Raw genomic sequence first — 15,569 nt, forward strand, 5'->3', positions numbered from 1 at the left:
TTCATTGTATATTGTTTAACGTCCCTCTCGAGAACTTTTCACTCATTTGGAGACGCCATTACATGCCGGTGAAGAGCTAAAAATTTCCTCCTATATATACTCAGCACTTAAGGTCATTGAGTAGTGAGGGATCTTTATCATGCCAACACCTACTGTGACATAGGACCTCAGTTTATACGGTCTAATCCGAAGGACCGGTTTCCACGTCCTACAGTGGGGATTCAAACCCGCGACGTAAGGATCAACTCCTTACTACGCGACTCTAGAGCTAATCATTGCGCCATACAGTAAGTTGATGTAACAATAAAGTGTTAATGTAACAATTCATTATATAAATATATCAACACAGTAAGTAAATGTAACAATTTAGTTAATAAAACAATGAAAGTGTGATTCATTTTTCAATAAGATAATCTAAGAGTACAGCCATGTAACAAAACAGCGATTTATAATTAAAATAAGGTAGTGTAACCATGCCACTAAGTCATACACGCTAATCAATGATTTATGTAACAGAAAAGAGTCAATGTAACAAAATATTGAGATGATGAAAAAACAAAATAAGTCAATTAGTCAAGTCAATCTAGCTCAAAAACACCCAAACCTGAAACAAATTGCAACAGAAATTATTCCAGTGGAATTTTGTTATTTATAATGTGCCTTTTGATATATCAAAACTCTAGAAAAATATATATATACACTTTACATGTATTAAGTTCTTCGCACTTTGAAGTAAACGTTGCAGGTCTTCGGGATGAGAGTGTTTCATGTTACATGTAGTCATTGGCATGATAAAGAACCCTCACTGCTCAATGGCCCTAAGCACCGAGTAAAAGTCTAAAGTTGAAGCCCTTAAGTATATGGAAAAGTTTTTATTTAAGGTCAAGATCTAGTAAAATACATTTCGACTAATTTTTTGGTGCTAGATCCATTATGACGTCATAATCAATTTCAACTTTCTTTTTCTCGTACTTTACGGCTTTAGCAGAATTATGTAGAAAATAGAGTATTTTCATGACATTCAATTTGAAATCATATGAAAAGTAAACCGGATACCTATATTAAATTTGAAATTGATTTAAAAAAGAGGCCATGAACATACTAATTACCGTTTTCTGAGAGACTGTAGGCAATCTGGATACATTACCTTTGTCGAATATGAAAAATACTCCCAAATTCATGACTGGTTTTCATAAGTTTTCATTGAAAATGTCAGTTTAAAATACAGTTTTTCATCTTGTTTATCTACAAATTGTGCCCCGAAACACCTTATTTGACCAAGCTAAAGTTGTAAAGCATCAATAAAAGAATTTATTTCTCAAGTTTGATAAATCTGTAGGCACCTTTCATTTACTAGATCTTGACCTTAAGTAAAAGCTTTTCAAGCGGGGCATAAAACAACACAAAATCAACCAGTCTGGGTCCTTAGACCTAGGCCTATAAACCGAGGTCCAAGTGAAGGACAAAATTTGCATCTCTCCACATGCAAGTGCATGGTGGCGTCTCCACAGTAGTAAAAAATTCTCAAGAGGGATGTTAAACAACAATCAAACTAACTAACGCTATTTATCTATGGCATAGAGTCTTTCTTATTACAATTAAAAAGTTTCTATGCAGTTTTAGATTATAAATTCTACTTATTGTGATCGGAAAATAGTATTTTTAATAACGTTTCCTTTATATGCATGTCTATTTAAATAATTTTTATATAAGTAAAAAGTTCTCGAGCGGGGCGTATAACAACATACAGGTCAACCGATCTGTTTGGCCCTTTGGTTGAGACCTATAAACAAAGATCCCTCAGTCTGCTGTTATTTGGATAAGTCAAAAATATAGTGTAGTTTTTTTAAAAGCTGAAATGCACGAATCTATAACATAATAGGATATCTTTTTTAAAAAAATATATGAAAATCTTACAATGCGGCCTATTTCAAAGACTTCCCATAAAATTAAATCCCTTGTGTGACCCTACTTGGCTCCAGGGTTATGTTCAGAAATAGCCTTAAGCCAAATGTGAATCAAAGTTATTCATATTGTTTCAGAAATATGTTTACAAATACAGTAAAATAAACTTTACATAATGAGCACCATTGCAAAACTAAATACACACACACACACAGGTCAAGAATAAGGCAATCTTTAAAAATAATGCTTGTTTAATGCAACTAAACAATTTAATAAACAAATAATGCTTCTCCAGACTCAGGGTAAAATTATTTGTAAAATCCTTTTCCCAGAAAATTTCAACATATTTGTTGATGAGATAAGAGTGATTAAAAAAAATTTCATGTCCTGGAATGTAAAAAAAAAAAAGAAGTTTTGAGACGGGCCATTTTAGTCAGTCGGTCGGGAAAGGGGGCAACAAAACGTTGGTTTTTTTTTTAAAGATGTTCTAATCTATATTACAATAGAATCAATATTCTAAAGAAGAAAAAAAATCTATAAACAAAGTCAAACAACAAAAGTTTAAGTTTTAATTGATAAAATATTTTTATGTTGCAATGAAACCACTGACGACTCTCCATAGATTATTTCCCCTAATGTTTCAAACATCTAGTAAAGGAGAAGTTAACACTATATTTAGATATATATAAAATTCTCAAATCTTATATCTTCAATAAATAGGTGAAATATAAATCCTGGAATGTTTACAAAATGAATTATTAATTTTATTATGCTTGTTTAATACCAGATGCAATGAATAGAAACAAATATTAACTTTAATCACATTTATTGTAAAACAATGATTACATTTTGTGGCAAGTATTTGTCACAATCTATTTATACATAGATGTAAATAACTCGGCGGAATCCAGGGACTCACTACCTGCCGACTGACCTGGCGCGATAGCGCTCCCACAGGTGACTGTGGTGAGAACAGACCTCTTGGAACCCACAAGAGTGAATGCCACATGGAATGAATGAATTCAAGTTCTGACCCAGGTCCTCACTCTATACCTGTCTCCCCTGGAATACAACAACAACATGGGAATAACACCGCCAGGGGTAGCTGGGTACCGTAGACCCCCAAAAACCTGCCCTTGGTACCTTTCAAACATCTAGTAAAGGAGAAGTTAACACTACATTTAGATATATATAAAATTCTCAAATCTTATATCTTCAATAAATAGGTGAAATATAAATCCTGGAGTGTTTACAAAATGAATTATTAATTTTATTATGCTTGTTTAAAATGAAAAGAGGTTTGTTTACAATGGTAAAAATTGTCTCCCTTGTTGCATATGGTAGCACATTTCTGCAATACATATTTTTTCAAACTAGTAAATATTTATTTCTAAAAAAAACATCTTTTGCCTTTATATATATTTTCTAGAGTTTTTATATGTTAATTAGAATGCAATTTACTAATTATAAATAAAGAAAAAATTCTGTTGCAATTTGTTTGAGGTTTATGGTAGTTTGACTGGACTAAATGTAACTGTAGAGAAAGAAATTAACAATAACGTGAGTTATGCAATAATACCGTAAATAAAACTGGCAAATTCAGTGGTTCATGTAATTATAAATTGTTAATTAAACAAGCAAACTAATATAACAATTAAAGGAGTTAATATAATAATAATGCAGATGATAAATAGAACAATAAAGTAAATATAAATTATTATTTACAATAAAATAAAGTTATGTAACATAACAAAAAAAAAAAAATGAGACCTCAGCAACTGTGCCAACTATAGAGGAATAAAACTGTTGGATGTTCCTGGGAAGGTATTCAACAGGATCATACTAAACAGGATGAAAGAAGGAGTGGGTGATAAGTTACGCGACCAACAAGCTGGCTTTCGTAAAAATAGATCTTGTACGGACCAGATAGCAACGTTGCGTATAATCATCGAGCAGTGTGCAGAATGGAACTCCTCACTCTATATAGGCTTCATAGATTACGAGAAAGCCTTTGACAGTATTGACAGGGAGACAATATGGAAACTTCTGCGACATTATGGAGTTCCTTGTAAACTGGTAAATATCATTCGCAACTCATATGAACACCTGACATGCAGAGTCATACATGGAGGACAACTGACAGAACCATTTGAAGTAAAAACGGGAGTTCGTCAGGGATGCCTTTTGTCACCCTTTCTGTTTCTTCTTGCAATAGACTGGATAATGAAATCATCCACAGACAATAGAAGAAATGGATTACAGTGGACACCATGGTCACAGCTAGATGACCTCGACTTTGCGGATGACCTGGCACTCCTATCACATACTCAGGCACAAATGCAGGAGAAAATTACAACAGTGGCAGAAACATCAGCACAGATAGGACTCAATATCAACATCACAAAAACAAAGATCCTAAGAGCAAACACATCATCACATGCTCCATTAAATATAGAAGGTCAGGACATAGAGGAAGTTCAACATTTCACGTACCTTGGCAGTGTCGTGGACCAACAAGGAGGAACAGAAGCTGATATAAAGGCAAGAATAGGAAAGGCAAGAGTAGCATTCCTGCAACTTGGAAATATCTGGAAGTCCAAGGGAATAACAACAAGCACTAAAGTTAGGATTTTTAACACCAATGTCAAGGCCGTGCTTCTATATGTTTCTGGGACATGGAGGATGACTGTTGCCACAATAAACAGGATCCAGACATTTGTCAACTCTTGTCTGAGACGCATCCTCCAGATTAGATGGTCCGACAAAATAAGTAACATCAATCTGTGGCAAAGAACCAACCAAGCCCCAATAGAAACTGAAATAATACAGAGAAGATGGAGGTGGATAGGGCATACTCTACGCAAGCCACATATGAACATCACAAGGCAAGCCCTATCCTGGAACCCCCAAGGAAAACATAAGAGAGGGAGGCCAAAGAACACCTGGCGGAGAGACTTGGAGGCAGACGTCAAGAGAATGGGGAAGAACTGGAAGGAGGTAGAAAATATTGCCCAGGATAGAGGGGCCTGGAGGAATCTTGTTAGCGGCCTATGCCCCAAAAGGGGTAGCAGGCATAAGTAAGTAAGTAAGTAAGTAAGGTTATGTAACAAGACACTAGTACTGCTAAACTAGCAATATGACGGCCCATGTAAAGATTGATTGATTGATTGTATGTTGTTTAACGTCCCTCTCGAGAATTTTTCTATCATATGGAGACGCCACCACTTGCCGGTGGAGGGCTACAAATTTTGTCCTATGCTAGGCACTCAGGGCCTTTGAGCAGTGAGGGATCTTTTTCGTGCCAGCACCTACTGCGACACGGGGCCTCGGTTTATACGGTCTCATCCGAAGGACCGGTCTCCACGTCCCGCAGTGGGATTCGAACCCTCGACGTAAGGATTGACTCCTTACTTCGCGACTCTAGAGCAGACGCTCTCCCATGTAAAGATGTAGTTTCATTATAACAAAACAGTAAGAGAATGTAACGATAAATTAAGTTAATATAGTAATACAGAGAGTAAATGTCACTGCCTCGTACAGTAAGATAATGTAAACAATAAAATAAAAGTAATGCACTAATACACTTCCAAACAGGCGAAATTCAGTGATTCATATAACAATATAATTTTATTGTGTCAGTTAACAACATAGTGAAATAATGTAACGATATAATCCCTGTCTTAATGTACAGATTAGTAAAAGTTTAATAACAATGCAATGGGATAGGGTAATTATTCAAAAGAATAAGGTATCAATACAGTTAGATGGTGTTTAAATAGAATGATTTATTTAGCAATATGCATGAAGTTTTCATACTGCAATACTTGAATAATACAGTGGGGTAAATGGATTAGTTTAGATGGTAATTGTTACAATACAGCAAGTCTAAATAAAGATTCAATGATTCTTGTATCAAATACAGAAAGTATTCATGTACCAATACAGAAATTCTAACAATGATGACTCAAAGTAACAAAACAGAAAGTAAAAGAATGTAACTAACTATAAATTCATATAAGACGTAATACTAGCAAACCACTACTAAATTAAAATCGACACTCTGTTAAGAGGAAAATGGCTGTTTTTCTATCAAATAAACTGAGAATTGACCAACTTGTACAAAATAATTAATCAAATTATACTGTAACATTGACCAAATTGTACTGGATAAAGTGTACTGGATAGTTGACCAAATTGTTCTGGATAATTGATTAAATTGTACAGGATAATTGATCAAATTGTACTGGATAATTGATCAAATAGTACCGGATAATTGAACGAATTGTACTGGATAATTGACCAAATTGCACTGGTAAAATTAAGTCTTCCACCGCTGTTATGTTATACTTATCAAATTTAAATCACGATAGGTTGTATGTAGTTGTCTTATCAGGTCGTGCTATCGTAGGCGAAGAACGTGTCCTGAAGTCATGTTCATTCTTATATATTTGTACTTTACCTTGGTTGCCTTAATAAAAATATATATAGTTAACTTTACGAAAGATCAAAGTATTCACTATTGTTAATAATTGTATCTTTATTGTAGATTTCATATTATGTTTTCAATTCAAAAACTTGTGTATTGTTTTTAATATTAAATGAAAATACTACTATTATTTCCAAATCTTGCATTACTGGTTAATGCATTTGAATTTTTGAAATCTGAAAAATTAAATGATTTTATAGTTAAATCAATATAAGCTGCAAATTTGTAATTAACTATTTCAATGACAGAAAAATAGAACATTTATAAACTTCTGTTGTTCATATTTGCTATGAAAGAACTTTTTATACGCGTTGATTGAAGCAAAATTGACTCAATAATGAATTATTGTATTTGCTGACAAGGTCATTGTGTCGACCACAGGACTAACAAAATGATGACTTCAAATGAGACTGCTAATATTCTTGTTTCATCAACTTGTTTGTCAATAATTTACCTCGTTTTAGAAATTGTTCATACGTAGAGCATGCTCTTGCATATCGAATCAACTGAGAAATAAACATTTCATATGCAAGTGATAAGTAAGGAAAGGTTGCCGATAGAAAAGTAAAACGTCATCACGTTTATCATAGAGCTTGCTTGTTAGATCACCATTAAGGTCTTTTTCAAGTAAAATATCCAAGTATGAAACAGATGTGTCAGACTGTGGTATCTTTTATCTCAAGCTCACCAGGATATATCGTATCAACATAGGGATGGAAATTACCATTGTCAATTGACAATTCGTCAAGATATATCTAAATGTCGAGTTGAAGGCCACAGCAAGTGTATTCTTTTCATGCATACGATTTTGCACAAATTCTGCTTCGTATGAATACAAAAATAGGTCTGCTAATAACGGAGCGCAATTGGTACCCATGAAAATTCCAATGGATTGTTGGAAGAACAGGTCTCCAAAAACCACATAGATATTGTCAATCAGAAACTAAAGCATCTTTTTGATGTTAACTTCAGAGTACTTGTATGTGCAATCTAATTAAAACTAGATGTTAGATCCGCTCGCATACTTGCTACACTAACATCTAACAACATCCCATTGAAGGTCACGTCAGAGTTCAAATTCTATCAACCAATCAAATCGTCGCTGGCAAAATAATCGTATATTTGTTGAAGCGAATAAGTCTAGAGCCGTTCCGAATTTGATCTCTGGCGTGACCCTTTATGGGATGTTGTTAGGTGTTAGTGTAGCGAGTACGCGAGCGGATCTAACATCTAATTTTAATTAGATTGTTGTATGTGTAACCAGAATGTGTTTTAAAAATAATTTTTTAAAGTATAAAGTAAGTAAATTCACGAGTTCCATTTTTATTGAAAAAGTAGCTGTTACTGATATCAAAAAGCCTGGACTTTGGTTGTTTATAAAGTTGAAAAGTCTTAAGTTTTTAAGCTGTTGATTTTGGTAAAATCTTGTGATTTCAAATTGTCCAAAAGTTCTTTGGAATTTTTTATTTAACGAATTCTTTATAATTTTTGTTAAATATAGTTTTGAAATAGTTTAGGTAAGAACAACATTTTAGCAGAATTTTGCATAATTACGAAAAAAAAACGAAAAAATGATTTTCAGTATTATTTCCTTTGCCTCTAAGTTAACCCTTCCACTTAATATTAAAAACTACAACATGCTCAATTATTTTCAAAAGACTTGAAAATTATTGAGATTAGCTTTTGTAGGTCATATCACTTGTTACGCCACCAACAGCCTATGAATCGATTAAATTAACGTACAACTTATCCATGTTTTTCCAGGTTGGACTTTCGTCCATACGACGACTCTGCTTTTCTACTTTTCCATGGGTCCGACTTCAACCATGATGGCATCTTTTCACGTCAGGAACTAGATCGAGAGTTTCAAAAGTATGACGCAAATGGTAAGCAATGAATGTCGGATGTGTTTGAAATTTGTTATAGCCAAAAGAGCTATTACCAAATTGGACCTTCTCTTGTCTGATGTTTTTCAAACGATCTAATCTAGTTCCTGATACCAACACGTTCTATTAAGAACAATTTTTCAGACTATAGTACATGTATATATATTTAAAAATAAATAAGCTACTTAACAAAATTATAAAGATTTATTTTAGAAATAAATTTTATCTAAACAGGGGATGGTCGAGTTTCTCGCCGTGAGTATACAAACTACGTAACAACCACAACCCCAGAACTCCATGACTTTGCACATGCGCTCTACGATGATTATGATGTTTCTGGTGACCACCATCTTGATCATCATGATTTTGACATGTATTACGCCAAACTCGATGCTGACAGTAAGTTTAGAAAGTTATGTAATTTCAAGTTAATCTCTTAAAAATCTATACCTTCCTATTAGAAAAAAAATATTCAAAGGATTTGATTTCTTCAAAATATTTTGTCGTAGAATTATCTATTCTTTAGCAAAATCGAGGCATTATTTGCTTAAAATATTCCTAACATGACAAATGATAGACAAATCATGAGGAAAAATGACAAAAGTCAAAGATTTTTTAATAGAATAATCAATATCAGGAATTCCGATTTTGCTTGTTTTTGCCTTGATTTTATTTCAGTAAAAAGTCAACATTAAAAAAATTATAAAATACATTGTTAAAGGAGACTTTCATAAAAGAGAACACGTTCCATTTTGCAGATGATGGCCAAGTTACAAGTACCGAATTCGTGGATTACTGGGTTAAAGTAAGTTTCATAGAAAAAAATGAACATTGAAAAAGGTTTTACTTCCCCTTTAGTTTGTGTGAGTTTGTGTTTTAAGCTCACAGTATCTAGATATTTTATTTGAAATCAATACTGCACTTTCACTATATAAAAGATATTTCTCTTACTCTTCATCTTTATTCAAGAAGAAAAAAACTCAATGCAATGATAATCTTCTGTTTCTCTTTGTCAGCTGTTCATAGCCACGGAGCACCTTCACAGTGGTCATCATGGTCATGGAAAATAAGCACATTTGAAGGATTAGAATAAAAAAGTATACATTTGTATATATTTTTCTCATTTTATTCTCTCTTTGTTTGATAACACAGTGTATTTACCAGGGACTGGGTCAATTACTCTAAAAATTAAATTAATTAAATATAGTGATCGTGAATTTTTTTTCTCTGTGCACCTTTCTTATGTTTTTCTTTATTATGTTTTATAATATAAATAATTTCAGAGATTTATAATACGACATTACACCTTGAAAGTTTCTCGGAAAAAACAGTCCTAAACTATTCTATTGACCTAAAGTCATAGCTGCTTGCTTTATTCTGTACATGTAGATAAAAACATAATGTATACATGAATGTATAATAATGGATTTTTGTTTAGAAAGTTGTGCTCTTCAAATAATAGGGAATAATTTCAGCATGTGTACCATCTATTTCGCAAGCTCCAGTTTTGTGAATGGACATTGTATACCTTGGACTAATTTTGACACATGTTTGCCAATTATTGAAATCGTAGTATTTACGTGCAAAGTAAAGCAGTTTTAACCTGGAGAGGACACAATCATCCATATACTAGTGGTCCATTGGATTTTCTTTCCCGAAACACATTCTCTTCATAAGAAGTCTTGGATATGAAGCCGCAATGTTTAGTTTCTTCCTAAGTCATCGATTTACCTGTCCTAAAGTTACGACAAAACTTAGGAATATCCTAAGATTAGACGAGGTTAGTGGGTCAGATAAGTAATGAACTTAGGAAAAAGTTATTTCCTAAGTTATATAATTAGTCCTACGTAGGTTTTGTGAAACGGGCCCCTGGTCCACAAATGATTACAAACATGTAGTTTAAGAGCGTGACTCAGAGAAAAACATGCAAAATGGTCCAGTAGCAAGGTTCTCCAATTGCCTTCAAATTTTGCAAGCTAAATGTAGTATGCATGAATGGAAATTGGACAAATTTTTATTGTGCCAATCATACCGGTATACCTTATATGACCTGTTACTAAAAGTAGCTCTTATGCAATGAAAACTCAGGTCATATTTTATACTTTTTAGTCATATTTGGAGAAGAATTAAAACTGCAACTCTCATTATTATCAAAATATTTAATTTTGAAATAAAAGAACACAGGTTAGTACTTCTTAAGTGCATAGTAAAAATGACTGACATCCATTTTGTTTAAGTGCAAAAAGGTCATAAAATTGGCAATGTTCCATATTTTTGAAAAAATGTCAATTTTCTAATAAATTGAAATAACACTTACTGCCAAAATGGAAATTTTAATCTAATAAATTTTACTGCTTATTGTGAAGGATGATTATGTGAACAAAATATGAAAAAATTGCTGATGGCAAATTTAAACTTTAGTATTCATTGAATGTCAAAGTAAGTTAATTTTTCACACTCAAGGTATCAAAAATACTTAAAGTGTTATACATAAAATACTTCAAAACTTTTCAAAACATTAAAAAAAATGTTTCTGTGGTAACATTCATATCTGTATTTTAAAAATTAAACATATTAATTACAGTTCAATAGATAACACATCTATAAATCAAAATAATCCATTAGAAAGGGGTGGGGGGGGTGTTACACACAATATTATGAATCCCCTTTCATCTCTTAAACTTAAAATGTAAGGAAAACAATATTGTTGTAAATGTTTTAAGTAAACAAAACCAAACTTCTGTAAAAATTAATAAGTTTGATTATTTTTCAACATCTTTTGAATATGATAGCTCTCCTAAAATAGAATTCATTAAACCAAGTGCATAAAGGTCAAAATTAGCATTGTGATCTCTTATTCTACAATATATGGTATGTAATACATGAACTTCATGTACATAATGTTGGTTACAGTAAAGACACTTAAAATGAATTCATGTTTACAGTTACTGTAGTTGATTTCATTCTCTGTTGATTCCAAAACATGTTACACTCAATACACTGTATTGGGAACTAATTACTTTTATAATGATTGATACATTCTTTGATAGAAGTCATATTGTGATGTAGGCAACAGAGTTTATAAATTTAAAAAAACTTATTTTGATCATGTTATATCCCATCAAACTGAAAATACTGTAACAATCAGAATTCTAACATTTTAATGAACATGAAACTTTTGATTATAATGTAAGAATGTCAAAATCAATTCCATGGTTAAGTATATTGGAACCTTTAATTTCCAAGGTTCTAATTTTTTTTTGGGGGGGGGGTTAATTTTCAATGTTTTGGGGGCATGGAGAGACCCACAAATTTATGATTATCATGAAATATAAAATTTATATGCTTAATTATTACTCAACACTTCAACAACTGCAAAATAAAATCAAAATCCCCACATATCAATATTTTTTTCAGACAACAATTGATTTTTTACAGAGGGAGGTACAGAGACACTCTTAGATTTTATTGACAAACATATGAGGCAATATATCCTCTTACTTGTGAAATATTTAGCCATTTATCTTTCTTAAAAAGTCTTTCACCATTTTTATCAGTTACTTTCTTCAGCTCATCTGCCAATGAGACACTATCGGGGCATTTTCCTGTTCTGTCACATTCTTCGCATATCATGCACAAGTAGTCCTTTTCTTTCTTGGAGAATTGTATTGCTTTCTTCGGCTCTCCAGTGCCAAACCCATGCTTTCGCCTGTTGGCTCTCTCTGGACTCCATCATCAACTCTACCTGATTTGACTGTTTGTATCAATAAATTTTGAGACTCTCTAATGCTTTCACATTTTGTAGCATATAAATTTGCTGCAGTGTTCCTACTTGATCTTGAATTTCTGTAAAACTGATTTCCAACTCCCAGATTTTCGTGATTGCAACATTTTGAAAATACTTTCTGTTATGATGAGTCCGGACAGAGGTAATACATGTATTGTTCAGTATTAATCTCTGTGCTTCCAGCAGGACTTTCATCTGTAAACTGCTTCATATTTCCCTTGATCAGTCAGCTCAAGGTGTTGGGTAAATGAAACAGTTCCACTCCTGTGATCCTCCTCTCTTAGAAAACCCTGTTTTACCTATAATATGAATTAAAATGCACCATAAGCAATTTACTTTAGATGAAGGTGAAGATTTATTCAAAGACTAATTATTAAGTGTACTTTTTATAATAGGACCGTTTATGGTAGCCTAGTGGTAGAGCGTTCCCTTCATGATCGGGAGGTCCGGGTTCGATTCTCGTTCCCGGCGCCACGTCAAACCTAAGATGTAAAAATAGGTAATGACTGTTCCTTCACCAAGTGCTCAACATCAGAAGTGAAAGTCATTGGTCTTTCGGATATGACCTTAAAAACGTAGGTCCCGTGTCACGGTAGGCGCTGGCACGATAAAGAACCCTCACTGCTCAATGGCCCTGAGTGCCGAGTATAGGTCTAAATTTGAAGCCCTTCACCGGCAAATGGTGACGTCTCCATATGAGTGAAAAATTCTCGAGAAAGACGATAAACAATATATACATTCAATCAATGATAGGATGAATAAATATGTTGTTGGAAAACAAACCACTTTAAGTACTTCATTGATCTTGTACTGCATCATGAAAAAAGTGCCCCAGTGCTTTTAGAATAAATTTGATAACTGACCTCTTTTGAAAAAAAAACTTTACCTTGACTTAACCATGTTTACCTACCACAATCCCAATATATCATATGTCATGACATGTGACTTTTGTAAACGGTTAAATTACAAATTAGAAGATAATGTATGGGTTTTTTCTTTTATTTTGATGAACAGTGTTGCCATGGTTAATAAAAAATAGAAATTTCTGTGAAATACTTTCAGAAGACTATTCTAAACACAGTTTTAGTCTGATTATAATATAATGTGGCATGCAAGTAGACTACAAAGAGAAACATAATTGTTATTTTTGTTTTTTAATATTGATGAATGATTTTGTCACAGTAACTTAAATTGAAAATTTTGTAAAATTTTTATAAAAGCAGCTCCTACAGTTGTGGTTTTATGGCAATCTTGCCACAAAAAGAGGCTTTATCAAAAATCATTATTCTATTTATTGCACTTGTAAAGTTTCAAGACCACTCTGCTACTTTTTTCTTCCTTTGTCTGTTTGTTATAAGTACAAACCAATAGAGCTACAGTCTCAACAGAGACTTTTGGTTTGTTTTGTTACATGTATGTTGCACTATTACAAAGTATCATAATATAAACAGGTATTACATGTACTATAAATTATAGTTATGCATTCTGGCCAGTTCTTTTAAAATCAACTGGCCCAGTGGGATAATAAGAGTACTGAGTTATTAAAAAATCAAGGTGATAGCCTAAGTGACAAGTGAAAAATATAATTATTAATTTTCTAGCCCTACACTTTACCATATGAATTTGCTTCAGGGTTTTCTCTTCTGATTTGGTTGGATCCAATAAATACTGCAGCACATGGACAACTGTTGCTATAAGAAAGAATTTTAATCAATTGTAAATAATTTTTAATTTAAGAGAGGAATTATAAAATATATGGGAGATGTTTAAAACCTCTATAATACACCAGGTGTACTAGCAATCATATACTGTCTATATAGTACATGTACATGCTAAAATTTTCAGTACAAACTTTATAAGTGGCAGTATATTTTTATGATTTTTTATCAATATTCTTGATTTTCAAAATATAGGCACTCAATTTAATTTTGTATAAATCTTTATGTAATTATAGTGATGAAATATTTGTGTGATCAACTAAATTAAAAAAATTGTCCTTGCACGTATTAAAATATACCTATTTCCTCTTCTAAAACCACTGGTATACTCCTTGGTCTGAACTCATTACTGCCTATGAGAAGCACACTGCTTGCACAATTCTTCAATTTTTTAGAACTTGTATTACATGTACTTCTAAAAAAAAAAGATCAAACAATTGTTTAATCTGAGCCGAGTTTATACCACCTGTCCTCCTCCCCTATCACAATCACTTGTAAAATAGAGAACAAATACATTCATTATTTCAACTTCCAACTGAAAATTATTTGTCCTACCTGATCCAACTGGTATATTGTCTCCCTCATTTTCAACCAGTATTCTTTACAAAAGGTAGTGGTAGCCCATCGGTCTGCTTTTGCTTTCTTCCTTTTGATCGGGACGGCAGCATTTTGACTTAGTTCTTTGTCATTTTAATCCTTGATTGTCTTTGACATACTTATAATTTTAATGTGCTAGTAGTGTCAATGGAAAAAATACCATTTCTATAGACCTACAGAATGCAGCAAAACGATCGCCTCTGGTACGTCATAAATTTTCCATACAACCAAGCTAGGGTATGTTCAGAGATTTGAGTAAACGCAAATGGTTTGACAGATCCTTAGTATATGCTTATAAATGAATTTATTGGGCCATCACTGCTTGAAATGTTTGAAAAATTACTGAAAATCACATTGTTCTTCTGCCCCTGCCATGTTGCAATATCATTTTCCCCCTTTTTTGTATGGAGAGTTCCACTACGGGAGATAACTCTTCAACAAACAAATAACACTCTTTCTTTATCAATTTTGGTGAATAATTTAAACTTTCATGAAGTTTTAATTTTGATTGTCGTTCTCAGCATTTATTTACACTAAAATAAAATTATTAATCATCAATTGAAGAAATATTCATTACATTTGAACAATTTTAAGATACAAATGGAGAGCTTGGCTAACATCGTAAGGTCATCATTTCCACCAATTATTTGTTATATGTCCTATTAAAAGCCATCAGTGAATTTTTTATATTTGATTGAACATAAATAAATTATTATAAAGCACATTATTAGATCAAATTATTTTCTCCATTTAAGCTGTACCATTGCACTAAACAAGGATAATAAATCTAAAGTTCTAAATTTAGCCTTACTCGTGGCTCGATCATAGAATATATATAGATGTAATCATTGTGAAAAATATATTTTTTTCATCTTTGACATATATGTGTTGATGATATAATAAATATCTGGCATTGCAAAAATTTTTCAATTGATTTTGCAAGGTCTCAAACTTTCATATTTGCACGTACTATTTTATGCCAATTTTTGCTAAATATAGAAACAGGGCTGTTACTAAAAATAGAAACGTGGCACACTTTCTAAATTTAAATTTTAGATCCTCAGACAACCTAGACCTTAAAAATATATGATAAAATGAAAAGTTTTGTAGACCCTCCCGGACGATTTTTCAGATTTTGCATGTTTTTCTCTGAGACACGCTCTTAATTTGATCTTGAATTGAAACAGCGC

The 15,569-nt window shown here is 32.6% G+C and overlaps 1 protein-coding gene and 1 long non-coding RNA gene across 2 annotated transcripts in view; both read right to left on the minus strand.

The window, feature by feature from the left end:
- The window catches only part of LOC134258261 (uncharacterized), a 43,012-nt gene that overhangs the window by 8,400 nt on the left and 19,043 nt on the right, over positions 1-15,569 (minus strand). The gene's annotated exons all lie outside the window — the stretch shown is intronic.
- Positions 12,185-14,671, minus strand: LOC134258260 (uncharacterized). Its single transcript, XR_009990128.1, has 3 exons — positions 14,338-14,671; positions 13,679-13,755; positions 12,185-12,363 (listed from the first exon to the last, which is right to left on the minus strand). It is a non-coding gene; the product is annotated as an uncharacterized LOC134258260 (long non-coding RNA).

Source organism: Saccostrea cucullata, unplaced genomic scaffold, assembly GCF_032062105.1.
Source record: "Saccostrea cucullata isolate Sc308-1 unplaced genomic scaffold, CSIRO_AGI_Scuc_v1 ctg1028, whole genome shotgun sequence".
NCBI classification, from domain to species: domain Eukaryota; kingdom Metazoa; phylum Mollusca; class Bivalvia; order Ostreida; family Ostreidae; genus Saccostrea; species Saccostrea cuccullata.